The sequence below is a fragment of the Equus asinus genome, unplaced genomic scaffold (assembly GCF_041296235.1).
Source record: "Equus asinus isolate D_3611 breed Donkey unplaced genomic scaffold, EquAss-T2T_v2 contig_3, whole genome shotgun sequence".
NCBI lineage: Eukaryota > Metazoa > Chordata > Mammalia > Perissodactyla > Equidae > Equus > Equus asinus.
Genome location: NW_027224960.1, coordinates 1,527,192 through 1,541,668, shown reverse-complemented (window position 1 = coordinate 1,541,668; position 14,477 = coordinate 1,527,192). Strand labels below are relative to the sequence as shown.

The window sequence follows — 14,477 nt, the reverse complement described above, 5'->3', positions numbered from 1 at the left end:
ATTGTGTGACTTGCATATATTTTCTCCCATTCCTAGGTTGCCTTTTCACTCTGTTGATTGTGTCCTTTGGTGCACAGAAATTTGTAGTTTTTATGTAGTCCAGTTTATCTCTTTTTGCTTTTGTTGTCTGTGCTTTTGGTGTCATATCCAAGAAATCATTGGCAAGATCCACTTTATGAAGTTTTTCTCCCATGTTTTCTTCTAAGCATCTTACAGTTTTAGTTCTTATGGTTAGGTCTTTGATCTACTTTGAGTTAACTTTTTTATATGATGTAAAGTAAGGGCCCAACTTCTTTCTTCTGCATGAGATATCCAGTTTTCCCAACACCATTTGTTGAAGATACCATCCTTTATGATTGAATGGTCTTGACATCCTTGTTAAAGATCATTTGACCATATGCAAAGGTTTATTTCTGGGCTCTGTTTTCTATTTCATTGGTCTATATATCTGTCTTTATGCCAGTACTGAGCTGTTTTGATTACTATAACTTTGTAGTAAGTTTTGAAATCAGGGTGTGTGAGACCCTCAGCTCTGTTCTTTTTTCAAGATTGTTTTGCCTGTTTGGAGTCCCTTGAGATTCCATATGAATTTCAGGGTGGATTTTTCTATTTCTGCAAAACACTATTAGGATTTTATAGGGATTGCATTAAATTTGTAGATCGCTTTGGGTAGCATTGACTTCTTAACAATATTAAGTCTTCCAATCTGTGAACATGAGACGTCTTTCCATTTATTTGTGTCTTTAATGTATTTCAGATACATTTTGTAGTTTTCATTGTACAAGCCTTTGCCATCTTGGTTAAGTTTATTCCTTAATATTTTATTCTTTTTGATGCTTTTGTAAATGGATTGTTTTCTCTATTTCCTTTTTTAATTGTTTATTGTTAATGTATAGAAATGTAATAGAGTTTTGTATAGTCATGGAATTTCTTTAAAGTAGACATTATCTACAATTGGAAAATTTCCAGGATACATTATTAAATAAAAACAGATACATACTAAAGAACAATTCAGTAAGATCCAACTTATGTAAAGAAACCTCTATATACCTTTATATACTATTACTCTATATAATGAGCTTCTTTTTTCCCATTTACTCTGGGGTACAATATTCCTGCCTTGGAAAAGGAGCTTTCTCTTCCTCTCTCCCTATGCTTCAGTCATTCTTTCCTAGAAAGCATTTTCACTTGCTCTATATCTTGTATTCTCAGTTTATCTATATTTTGGGTCAACTATGGGCCAAAGGCACTTGACCTTGATTTAAAATTTATAACTTCCACTTTTATAAGGGGAAAGGTTTTTCAATAGTTTTTTGAAAATAAATGCACAGTCAGTAGCCGCTTTTAAACAAATGCAAAATGCAGTCACAGGGCCCCATGAGAAGGAGCAGTAGAGGCGGAGTGAGGGAAAAGGAGAGTTACACTCACTGGACCAGCCAGTCTGTGGTATTAAGTTCATGCTGGAATCATCTGTGTTGATAAAAGGGTCTAACTGGAAATTCTCCTGGGCCATTCTGTTCATCAGGGTTTCTGAAATCTGGGATGCAATGCTGAGGTGAGCTTGGTCTTGTGAAATCGTGTTCATGCTGGAATCACCCATGAGGATAATGCAGTGGGTCTAGGGATTTCCAGATAAACCTGTTTATCAGAGCACCAGAGGGCAGCCTATGATAGCCTAGTAGGTCTATCATGAAGCCTCTAGGAGTGCCCGTTTTCAATCCTGCTTGATATGTCTCTCTCTGGAAATGAGTTTCTCTAGTGTGTCTCAACAGAAATTTTAAACTTTGTGATTAGTAGGCTTATTCTCATATAAAGGACACAATTTTTTTCCTTATTTAATAATTAGACCTATTAGATTTGCTCATAACCATGGTAGCTGGAATACTTTCTAGGCTGAGTTCAGTTTTGCACTTTGTCTCAATCTGCTTTGTTTTGTGTACATTTCCATATTTAGGAGTAAAGATGCAAGATTCTGAATTATAGTAGCTGACTGACTAATCCCAAAGACTCTGTGTTCCTGCCTTAATTTCTCCTGTAGTTGTAGTTAGCTCTCTGCTCATCCTTGTAGAAGCTCATGCAGATTGCCAAAAAGAAGGGGCTAACCAAATGAAATATGGTTTGTCTGTATCCACTCTAGAGAATTGAGCAACTACTAAAAATTATAATTTGGAGATTATGTAACAGCATGGGAAAATGCATATCATCTAATCTAAGTGGGAAAGAAAAACTAAAAAGGATCTTATATGTAAAGTAGTCATAATTGCAATGTTAAAAAAATTCTTTTAATAGAAGAAACTCTGGAAGGAAATATTCCCAAATTCTAATAGTGGTTGTGTGAAGTTGGTGTCATTGGATGATTTTTTTTCTTTTTCTTTTTTTTCTAATTAAATATAGATTATTACAAAAACTTTTTAAACATCTGTGACCAATATTCAGCTGAGTGTTTTTACTGGGCTAGTATAGGATTATATGGTGATACCCTAATTTCATACTGGTAACATCAATCTTTGTCTCCTTTTACCAAGGAGTCCATGTATCAGGTTACCTTTGGTTAAGACTTATTTATGGATAAATGGATTTATATAACATGCTTTTCTTAAGCAGTATATGAAAAATATGAAAAGGTGAATTATGCTACTATAATATGAAATATGTTTCTAACAAAACTCTTTTGCCCTCTTATCTATAATAAAACTCTGAAAATAAAGATTTGTTAGTAGTAGGGCATAAGTTATGGTTTCCAGCTTTTGAAGGAAAGAAATAAAGAGGGAGAGTTTAAGCTGGCTTACTCCTTCATAAAGCCAGGTTAACCCATCGTACATGAAGATAGTTGTGAATTATCTATAGCTGTCCACATAGCTCTTACCAGTGAACAGGCACAAGAGCACGAGCTCTGGAACCAGACCACTTGGATTCAAAGTCTGATAACTTCTCTGAGTGACCTTGGGCAAGTGACCTACCCTCTCTGGGATTCAGTTTCCTTGCCTGTCAAACGGAGATAGTAATAGTGCCTACCTTGTAAGGTTATGGGGAAGATTAAATGTGTCACTGTGTGAAAATAGTGCCTGGTACATAATAAGTAATAGAAGTTTGGCTATTTTTATTATTAAAACTGTTACTAAGAAATTCTTCTCTAATGTATTAATATTTTAGATGGTTGGCATAGATAAAAAGCAGAGTTTGGAAGCCAAAAAAACCCAAGTGCTGATTGCAGATGTTGATAATGAGCTAACTGAACAACAGAGAAAGATATTTTCTTTAATACAGGAGAAAACAGCACTGCGACAAATGTTAGAGAGGGTTACTGCAGAAAAGGAGCAACTGAAGACTGACCTGAGGGACAGTATTGGAATGGTGAGATTCAGCAATGTGTTTTTGTCTTTGTATGTTTTAGATTTTTACAACTTTATTGAGGTATAATTTCCATGCAATAAATGTATCTGATGTGAGTGTCCAGTGTGATGACTTTTGACAAATGTCTCTACTTGTGTTCTCTCCACCCCAGCAAGTTCCCTCCCACCTCCACCCAGGCAATCCTGATCTCATCCTCTGCCCCACATAGTCACTGTCCTGATGTTTTCCACCTCAGCTCATTGTCTCTTCTAGAACTTCACACAAATAGAATCACACTGCATGTGCTCTTTTGTCTCACTTCTTTCTACACTCCTTTTTACTGCTTGGTAGTCTTCCAGTGTATGAATAGGCCACAATTTGTTTAGCCTTTCTCCTGTATTGATGGAAATTTGAGTTATCTCTACTATTTGGGTATTTTGAATAAAGCTGCTATAAACATTCTCATACAAATGTTTTTATGAACATATATTTTTTATTTCTCTAGAGTATGGATCTAAGTGAAATAGCTGGGTCATAGGGAGATGTATGTTTAGCTTGGTAGAATTTACTAGGCTGATTTCCAAAGTATAGTTGCACCGTTTTACATTCTCATCAGCACATTAAGAGAATTCTGATGGCTCCACATCCCCACCAACACTTCATATTATTGGTGTTTTTAATTTTAGCCATTTCTATTGGGTGTAACCTTGTTTTGATTTGCCTTTCCCTAATGACTAAAGATGTTGAGCATCTTTTTATGTGCTTATTGTGTATCTTTCTATAAACTGTTCTCTCAGTGATGTGTTGTATAGATTTCAATGTACAGATCTTGGACATATTTTGTTAATTGGTTCCTAAGTGTTTCTATTTTATTTATGCTGTTGTAATTTTTCTTAAATTTCATGTTTAATTGTTAATGTTTGCCAATATTTTCAAACCTACTTTAGTTTTTGTTTCTATATGTGGGGGCAATCTAATGTGTAATAGATTGAAATTAATATTTTCAGAAGTTTGCTATGGATCACAGTAGACCCTGACCTTTTGTGTAATTTTCCATGTTTCTTAGGATTGTCTGTTTGGTCAAAGAGCTGAATGTAAATAAGAGTACAGACAAAAGTTGTATTTTCTTCTCGGTATCTGTCTTGTAATGTTTTTTGGTCTTGATACTTGAGAATGTCACTCTTTAAGCATAATAACTAAGATTAGTCCAATTCATGCTAGCAAAGGACGGCTGCTGTTTTGAGCTTGCTCAAAATCAAAGCCATCCCAGCATATGAAAAGCCTATAACCTGCAGTCTCATCGTCTATCGATGAAAGCTTAGAAACAGTCTCTTTTGGCTTCAGGGTAGAAAACAAGCAAACCTCTTATGATGGAATACTAAATCCAGTTCTAATTCTCGTGGTAGGAATGTAAGTTGAGCAATAAAGAAACAGCATAAGAAAGCAGATTCTTGGCATTTACATGATCAAAATAGACTCACTTTCTTTTTAAGTTAGTCTTTTCCAATATAGTTTGCCATGATTTCTCCATTTTCAGGCTGAGGTAAATGCTGATTTTTACCTGATTTCCTAAATGTAAGCTAGTGTCATTTAATCTCAACTTTTTAAAAATTCTAGACCATTGAAAACCAGGAAGAATTAAGAATTCTTAGAGGTGAACTTAAAAAGCAACAAGAGATAGTTGCACAAGAAAAGAACTGTACCATAAAGAAAGAGAAAGAGCTTTCTAGGACCTGTGAGAAACTGGCAGAAGTTGAAGAAAAGCTAAAGGAAAAGGTGAATTTTTAAAGTTATCTTCCTGGCCATATTTCCTGACTAAACTTTTTTTTTTTTGGTGATAAATTTTGGTTCTAATAGACCTAAATTCCAGAAATAGAATGTACCTCCCAAATGAACAGCTCTCAATGCTAATATTTTGGACAGTTTGAACTCACACTAGGATCTTAGCTAACCTCTTTTGTGTGTATTATATTATCCTAGAGTCTTTCAATGAGAGGGGGCCTTGGTTCATCTAAACTACTCATGATGTATTCATTCATTCATCAAATATTTATTGAGCATTACCGTGGGCCAGGCACTGTTCTGGGCACTTGATATACATTAGTCAGTAAAACAAAGCTCCTGCCCTTATATAGAGCTATATTAGTCATTCTCTAAACTCTAAGATTTGTCACTATTACCATCTCTTAGATGTTTGCAAGTTCCTGAATTATTTCTTTTTTAGAAGTAAGGTGCTGTTGTAATATAATTGTGTAAGAGCTAAGACTGTTAGAACAATTGTACTGCTCTAGTAATTCTAAAATGGACCCACTGATATCTTTCTGTTTATCCTAAGAACAGTGCTACATGCATTATAAATAGCGTAGTGTTTCCATTGTGCTTCTGTGGAATGTTTTTTTCCTAATATATGTTCTCTTAATTCTCATCCCTTTCACTATAACCTAATTGAATTTACTAAAACCTCCTATTTCATACTCCTCCCAAAGAGGTGATATCAATAGGCTTATGTAAAAGTTAATGCCTCAGTGTTTGTGTGGGCCATCCCCTAAAGACCTTATTGGAACTAAAAATAAATTATCCAAAAAGGTTTTAAGAGATGAGGAATTACAGTTTATTTGCCAGGTACATCTATATATTTAGTCAGTCTCTTTTCTTTTTAAATTTTTCGCATTTTTACTTTGCCTCCTTGATTAACCAAGTGACACTATGTTAGTTTCTTAGGACTTCTGTGTCAAATTATCATAAACTTGCTGGCATAAAAACAATGGAAATTTATTCTGTCACATTTCTAGATTCTCGAATTCCAAAATCATGGTGTCGGAGGACCATGCTTCTTCTGAAGGCTCTAGAGAAGAGTCCTTCCTTGCCTTGTGCTATCCGTGGCTCCCGCTGTCCTCGATAGTCCTTGTTCTGTAGCTGCATCACTTCAATCTCTGTCTCCATCTTCACAGGATCTTCTCTGTGTCTCTGTGCGTCCTTTCCCGTCTCTTATGAGGACATTCTCATTGGATTTAGGGCCCAACCCTAGTCCAGTAGGGTATCTTCTCAATCCTTAACTAATTACATCTGCAAAAACCCTCTTTCCAAATCGGATCACATTGAGGTTCTGGGTAGACTTGAATTTTGGGTGGGACCCTCTTCAGCCCAGTACAGACACTATGCCTAGAAGCTGCTTTACTTTCAGTGCTGCTTGTCTGTTTCCACTAGGGTAGTGTGCAGGGCTGTGATAATGATTCTCTCAGTTTGGCAAAGTACATTTTACATAAGAATTTTAAGATAATATGGCAAAATGGTAATAATAAAAACTTTATTTCTTAAGAGCCAACAACTCCAAGAAAAACAGCAACAACTTCTTAGTGTACAAGAAGAGATGAGTAAGATGCAGGAAAAGATGAATGACGTGGAGAATATAAAGAATGAATTAAGGAACCGAGAATTAACGTTGGAACGTATGAAAATGGAGAGGCTAGAGTTGGCTCAGAAACTCCGTGAAAATTATGAGGACATAAAATCCATAACCAAAGAAAGAAATGATCTACAGAAATTACAAGAGTCCTTTGAAGTAGAGAGAGAGAAACTTAAAGAATACATAAGAAGAATTGAAGTTAAGGTCAGTTAGACCCTTTTCTTCATCTGTTGTGTTTCCTTAAAACTGAGCCAATTGGGAAGGGGGGCAGTGTTGAGATGATGTTGTTAAAATATTCTTTAAACTTCACATGCTAATAAAGGGTCTGGAAACAAAAGAAGAACTCAAAATTGCTCACATGCATCTGAAAGAACACCAAGAAACTATTGATAAACTCAGAGAAGTTGTTTCAGAGAAGACAGATGAAATATTAAATATGCAAATACATTTAGAAAACACAAATACTGCCTTAAAAGCACAGGTATTTTTTTAAAGTTGTTATCTGAGTAGCTGAGAGTTTGAATCAGGTCTTTTGTGTAAAGAAACAAGATATGAGTTAGCCTAAAATTGGAGACAAGTAAAGATTTTCCTATTAATTTAGAAACTATTATTTAGCTTTTTATCAAATCTATCTATATCATAATTTATTGTATGCTTATCTCAAGATCCAAGAACTTCAGGAGAAAGAACATCAACTTCTTAAGGCAAAAAATGATCTCAAGGAAAATATGCATCAAACAGAGCAATTGAAGAAGCAATTAGAGGCCCAGAATTCAACTCTGGAAACTATAGAAACAGAGAAGTTCAAATTGACTCAGAAACATCTTGAGAACCTTGAAGAAATAAAACTTGTTGCTAAGGAAAGAGATGGCCTCAGAAGAGTGGAGGAAACCCTCAGAACGGAGCGAGAGCAGCTCAGGGAAAGCCTGCGAGAGACGGAAGCTACAGTAAGCGATACTCCTTCCCTCCCTCGTGAGGAAGCGTGGGCTTTGCTGACAGCAGTGAGCCCTGCTTTCACATGATGGTGCTGCTGGTGTGAGTGAACTGATAGAAACTTTTAGGCACGTAACTTGGTATTGTTCTTGAAAATTGTAAATTCTGTAAGCAATATTTTCTTCATAGACTTTATCCTACATGTATACTTAATCAATTGTTAAGATAAAGAAATATATATATATACATACACATATATACACCACAGTGTTGTTCATTGTAGCAATTTGTAATAAAAAATGGGATACAATCTGAATGTCCATCAGAAGGAAACTGGGTAAACAAGAGCAATATGTCAGAATACTATGCAACACCTAATAAAAAAATGGAATAGATTTGACCGTCCTAATATGGAAAGCCCAGAATGACTCTTAGGAGGAAAAGCAAGCTGTAGAATAGTGCACATATAACATGTTTGCCTCTGGAAAGTGGAAGCAGGCTGTGGGAGGTGGGGACAGGGAGGAAAAGCTTATCACTTTCTAACAACAAAAATACAGAGTAAGAAGTAATAGTTTTATTATTTTTACTAAGAAAATATGTTATTTTCATCAAAAAAATACTAACATTTTAACATTAAGATATGTCACTGTTCTCAAAATTTCTCTAATGATGAAGAATCTGGAAAAACAAGAGGAACTAAGAATTGCTCACATGCATCTGAAGGAGCACCAGGAAATTATTGATAAACTCAGAGGGATTGTTTCTGAGAAGACAGATGAAATATCAAATATGCAGATGGATTTAGAAAATTCAAACACTAAATTACAAGAAAAGGTATGGGGGGAGGGGAGGGTTATTTGATTGGCTGTCTGACTTATTTGTGCCTATAATCCTCTGGGGATATGAAATAGTTTAGCCACATTGGAAGACACGTTGGCAGTGTTTACTGACACTGAACATGTACATGCCTGTGGCCCAGCGATTATAGGTATGTACCTGAGAGAAAAGAACGCATACTTCCACATAAAGATATGTACAAGAATGTTCATAGCAGCTCTAATCATAATAGTGAAAAACTGAAAACAACTCAGATGCCTTTCACTGGGAGAATGGATTTACACCTTGTGGTTTATAAGTTCAAAAATAGGCAAAGTCACCTAAGATGACCAAGGTCATGATAGTGGTTGGCTGTAGTAAGGGGGCACACAGGAACTTTTTGGGGTGCTAGAAATGTTCTATATTTTAATCTGGGTTGTTATTACATAGATGTAAACATATGTCAAGAATAATTGAACTATACACTTAAGATTAGTGCACTTATGTGTATATGTACATGAGTGCATCTATATACATGTGTATATATGCACAAGTATATATATGTATCTATATGTACACTTGTGTGTATATGTACATATGTACACACTTGTGTGTATATATATATACACTTACGTATATAATCTCAAAAGAAAATAAATTCTGTGTGGAATTATGCAGAATATTAATGAGTGACATTAGAAGCCTATTGTCTTAATCAATTTAGAAACTATTCTTTATACTTGTCTTAAAAACCATCTGTATCCTGACATGTTATTTTATGATTATCTTGATAAGATCCAAGAACTTAAGGCAAATGAACATCAGCTTTTTAAGTTAAAAGAAGATGTCAGTGAGACACAGAAAAAAATGTCCGAGATAGAGCGATTGAAGAAACAATTCAAGGCCCAAAGTTTAACTCTGGATAAAATAGAAACGGAAAACTTAAACTTGGCTCAGAAACTTCATGAAAATCTTGAAGAAATGAAATCTGTAATGAAAGAAAGAGATAATCTAAGAAAAGTGGAAGAGGCACTCAAACTGGAGAGAGACCAACTGAAGGCAAACCTACAAGAAACCATAGCTAGAGTGAGTTATACTCTTTCTTCCTGTCCAGCACACATATTTTTAATACAAGAAGCTTCCTTCTCTTTTAAATAAATGATACTGTTGGTGAAAAAGTAAATGTTATAGCCTTTTAGGGAGACAGTTTGACAATATCTTATTAAAAATTTATCAGCATATACGTTTGTTACAGCAATTCCATTCCTAGGAATTTATCCAACCAATATATTCACACATTTGGGCAGAAATACAACAGCATTCACTGCAGCATTGTTTGTGGTAAACAAAAGCTAAAAGCAATCCAAGTGTCCGCCATAAGGCACTGGCTAAGTGGGGTTTGTCTGTATAAGGGAACACTAAGCATAAGAATGGGACACTTTTTCTGTGACGTTGATCTAGAAGGGTGTCCAAGGGGTCTGAAAGGAGAAGAGCAAGCAGCCAGTTCAACAAGGAGCAGGACTAGGATGGGCGAGGTGAGGGACAGGGTCTGTACTCTCTATCCTTCCATACTGTTCTGATTTGGGGGTGGTGTGTTGGTGGTTTTTAACTGTGAGAATGCATTTTTTTACTTTAACTAGTTCATCATTAAGAAAAGATAATGTGCCTTTATATTATCATATTTCTCAATTTCTTCTAATAATAAAGGATCTGGAAACACAACAAGAACTGAAAATTGCTCGTATGCATTTGAAAGAACACCAGGAAACTATTGATAAATTCAGAGAGAGAGTTTCAGAAAAGACAACCCAGATTTCAAATATTCAAAAGGATTTAAATAAGGCAAAAGATGAATTACAGGAAAAGGTATTGTTGTTTTATTCTTTTGGGAGTAGTTGTGTCCAAAATTATTTGTAGACTCAGCAAGGAGATAGAAATAGATATATAGACATAGATATGTGCTTGTATGTAACAAATAGACTATTTTCCATCCTTGAAGGAGTTCTGTTTGCATTCTAACTTGTTTTATAATTATCTCAAGATCCGAGAACTTCAGAAAAAAGAGCTTCAACTTCTTAAAGTGAAAGAAGATGTCAGTAAAACTCATTAAAAAATGAATGAAACGGAAGGATTGAAGAAGCAGTTTGAGGCCCAAAATTTATCTATGCAAAATGTGGAAATGGATAACTTACACTTGACTAAGAAACTTTATGAAAGCCTTGAAGAAATAAGAATTGTAGCTAAGGAGAGAGATGAGCTAAGGAGCATAAAAGTCTCTCAAAAATGGAAAGAGACCAATTCAGAGAAACCTTAAGAGAAATGATAGCTAGAGCGAGTTCAGAATCTACCCCTATCTAGTAACTATTTATAAGAAACAAGCTTTTTTGAAAAGGGTAGCAATGTTTTTACTTTTTTTTTCCGGGAAATTTCTACAAACGGAGGATAATGGGAAAACTATTACTATAACTTTTCACACAAACAGGCAAGTACAGTTTTAAAAGAAGCTAAAATCTATTTCAGAAAATACCATTTTAATTCTTTATTTTTAAGAAAAAATTTGTTAAATAAGCAGACTATTTTCTTTAATGAAATTTTAAAAGAGTTTTTAAACCAAGAAATAGCATTATTCTCAATGGAGAAATAGTTGAAGGATTCGATTTACAAAAGATTAAATAGCCCATCTCTCTATCTCTACCTGATAGGGTTAGACGTGGGCTCTTGTTAGTGACATTAGAAGGGAAGAAGGCAAGATGAATACAAAAAAAGAAATTGAACTGAATCCTCTAAAAAGTAATGTAAACTTCAGATCAATAAGAAAGTTTATGAAATCTATAAAAATCTTTTTCATTCTCATATTTCAATAGTGAAGAAAGAATAAAGTGGAAAACAGTATCATTTGCAATCTCAATAGAAACATCAGACACTTGGGAATCATATTTATGTGGACCCTAACTAAATTTATAAAGAGATTTAATTCATTCAACAAATATTCATTGAACAATTAGTCTTCTGGGTACTGCAGTAAATAAGATAAACAAATGGGAGAAAATGTTTTGTTTTGTACTTGTAGTCAGAAATACAAAATGTAGGCAGGGTATGAATTTTCTGGTCCAAGGTGCTGGGAAGAATATATGAATGGAGCTTGGAGCACCATGGACAGTACAGACAGTCGTGCTAGCATGTTTAGTTGGCAATAATTATTCTACTGCAGAGATCTGGAAGAGTAGGAACCAGAGATAAATCTAAAACCTAATTTGCAGCTATGAACGTTACAGGAACAGATTCTGTCTCCAAAAAATATGTGGTTCTCCCACTTTTTTCCCCAATGAGTTGAGGTTACTCACTAAAAGACTTCATGATACTATTATTCATTTTCTGACCATTTTTTACATTTTTTTGTGTTACAAGTATAATATTTGATTCCATTATTGAAATAATGTACAATGTGTAATTGAAAAAGTAAATGATTAGACATTATATATGAATGGAGTTATAGCTGAAGCCTTGTTTATTTCTTTCCATCCAAGCAGGACCAACAGAACATCAAAGAGGTATTAAAATATGAAAAAATGTTGCTATGTGATGGAAAACAGCACCTTACAGAAAGCCTGAGAGAAAAGTGCTTTAGGATAAAAGTAAGTGCCCCTGTTCAAATTACAAATAAATATTGGGGCCCTTCCAAAGGCCTGAGGAGTCACAGGCACCTCTATGGAATGAATAGATAATGCTCAGTATTCTTCTAAACTTCATAATCTAGTACAGATATGTGTGTGCATACATGCATACATACACAAACAAAACAGTGGGGTTTGGGGCCGGCCCTGGGGCCAAGTGGTTAAGTTTCTGCTCCCGCTTCGGCAGCCCAGGGTTTCCCCAGTTCAGATCCTGGGCACAGACATGGCACCGCTTGTCAGGCCACGCTGAGGCAGCATCCCACATAGCAAAACCAGAGGCACTCACAACTAGAATATACAATTATGTACTGGGGAGGCTTTGGGGAGAAGAAGAAAAAAGATTGGCAACAGATGTTAGCTCAGGTGCCAATCTTTGAAAAAAAACAGTAGGGTTTATGATTTTGAGGCTTCACTGGAAAGGTGGTATTTCAGCAGATACCTGAAAGGAGTCAATGGTTGAGACATACAGGTATCTGGTGGAGAGCAGAACAGGCAGGGAGAACAGCAAGGACAGAGCTCCTGAAGCAGAAGCTGCCTAGTGGGCTCCAGCAACATCAACAAGGGGGAAAGCTAATGAGAAACGAGGTCAGAGTTAACAGGAGGAAGCAGGCTGTGGGGCTTTTAAAAGACTTTGGGTTTTACTCTGAACGAGATGTGGATCCACTGGAGAGTTTTGACCACAAGAGAGACATGGTCTGACTTACATTTTAAAGGGATAGCTCTGATTGTTGTGTTGAAAATTAAGTGATAGCAGGAAGACTATTTGAAAGACTAATTTCAGTAATCATGCGAAGATGGTGATGGCTTGGCCCAGAGAGGTAGTAGTGGAAGCAGTGAGAAGTGTGTGGATTCTGAACATGTAGTGAGGGTAAAGCCAACAGGATTTACTGTCACCCCTATTAGAACACAAGATCCCTAAAGACTTCTGTGTGTTGTTTATGGCTGCATCACTTAGCACAGTCCTGACAGAAGTCAGCCTTCAATATGTATTTATTAAAAGTACAAATGAATGACTAGACAGTGCTGCTCCAACCATAAGGTGATTCCTCCTAAGACCAAAGGCAAGAATCCCCTCTCCAACATCCCAGATTAATGAACATCTATCTAGGTTTTCCTTAAATTATTAAAAGGAGAGCTCATTATTGTCAGAAGCCCCTTACTCTATTGTTTAGCACCCTGAACTAAATATGTTAATACCCGATTGAATGTAAAGTGTTCTTCCACCTGTGCCCTGACCAGCTTGTCACCTGTCTGGTCTCTAGAAAGTTGAGCTGCTGGGCCTAGGCCTAATGGGTGTCTGCCATACACAAGGCACTAGACTGGGTGCTTTACCTCATGAGACAGAGTTTATTGTTCCATTTATAAACAAAGAAATTGAGGCCCAGGAGGAAGTTTAGTCATTGCCCAAGGTCACACAGCTGGTAAATTGGTAAAATTAGGATTTGAAACCAAGTCTAAGTTTAAAACTTGGGTATAGAAGCATTTCTACAAATGTAATTTTATTTCCTTTAATTTATAGTGTCTGTATGTATTTTATAGGTTATATTTAGATATTATCTAACATTTTACTTAATTCCCTAGAAAACTTTGTGGAAATTATTGTACTCTTCATTTTGTAGTTGGGAGAATGGCTCAAGGATTTCCCCAGTCAGGAAGTGACAGGGCTAGAACCTGAACTCTAACTCTGATAAAAGGTGAGAAATCTCAGATTCTAGGCAGATAATAGAACGTAGGTCATGTGATTTGTTGTCACTCGTTTTGATGCTGGCTCAGTGAGCTGAGGAGTCGAAAGAAACATTTCTTGGACTCTCAAGGTCTGGCAGTAGTGCTCTTTTATTCAGGAAGTAGCATGGAGTAGCATGGGGACAGGACCTATGGGCAGTGAAGAGCTGCAAACATGGGTTGAGGGTAGGGCTAAATTTATAAGGCATAAGTATGTGAGTTGCTTCTTTACAAGACAAAGGAAAAATTAGGTAAAAAAAGTATCAGTGCAGGTGGAGTCTGGTTATCAGGTGGTCTTATAACTTTGGGTAAGAATCAGATTGAATGAGGTCAGGATGTCCCATGCTTCTGTGAGGATGATATAGATTGGTATGTAGGCCAGGAAGCCTTGGGCTTTTCTCCCTGAGGCATCCTTGATCCTCATCAGTTTTATCTGCTCACTCACACCACCTATTGTCAACAGAAGCTAGCATTCAGCCTTGAGCTACAATACATACTAGATTGAATTCATGCAAATTTCTCTTCCAACTTTGTAAATGTTCATTCAAATCATGGATGTTTAGAAGACTAAAAGAAAATGTATCAAAATGATA

General features: G+C 35.9%; 1 pseudogene; it reads left to right on the top strand.

The window, feature by feature from the left end:
• LOC139043591 (centromere-associated protein E-like) overlaps window positions 1–14,477 on the top strand; it is a 79,680-nt pseudogene that overhangs the window by 42,185 nt on the left and 23,018 nt on the right.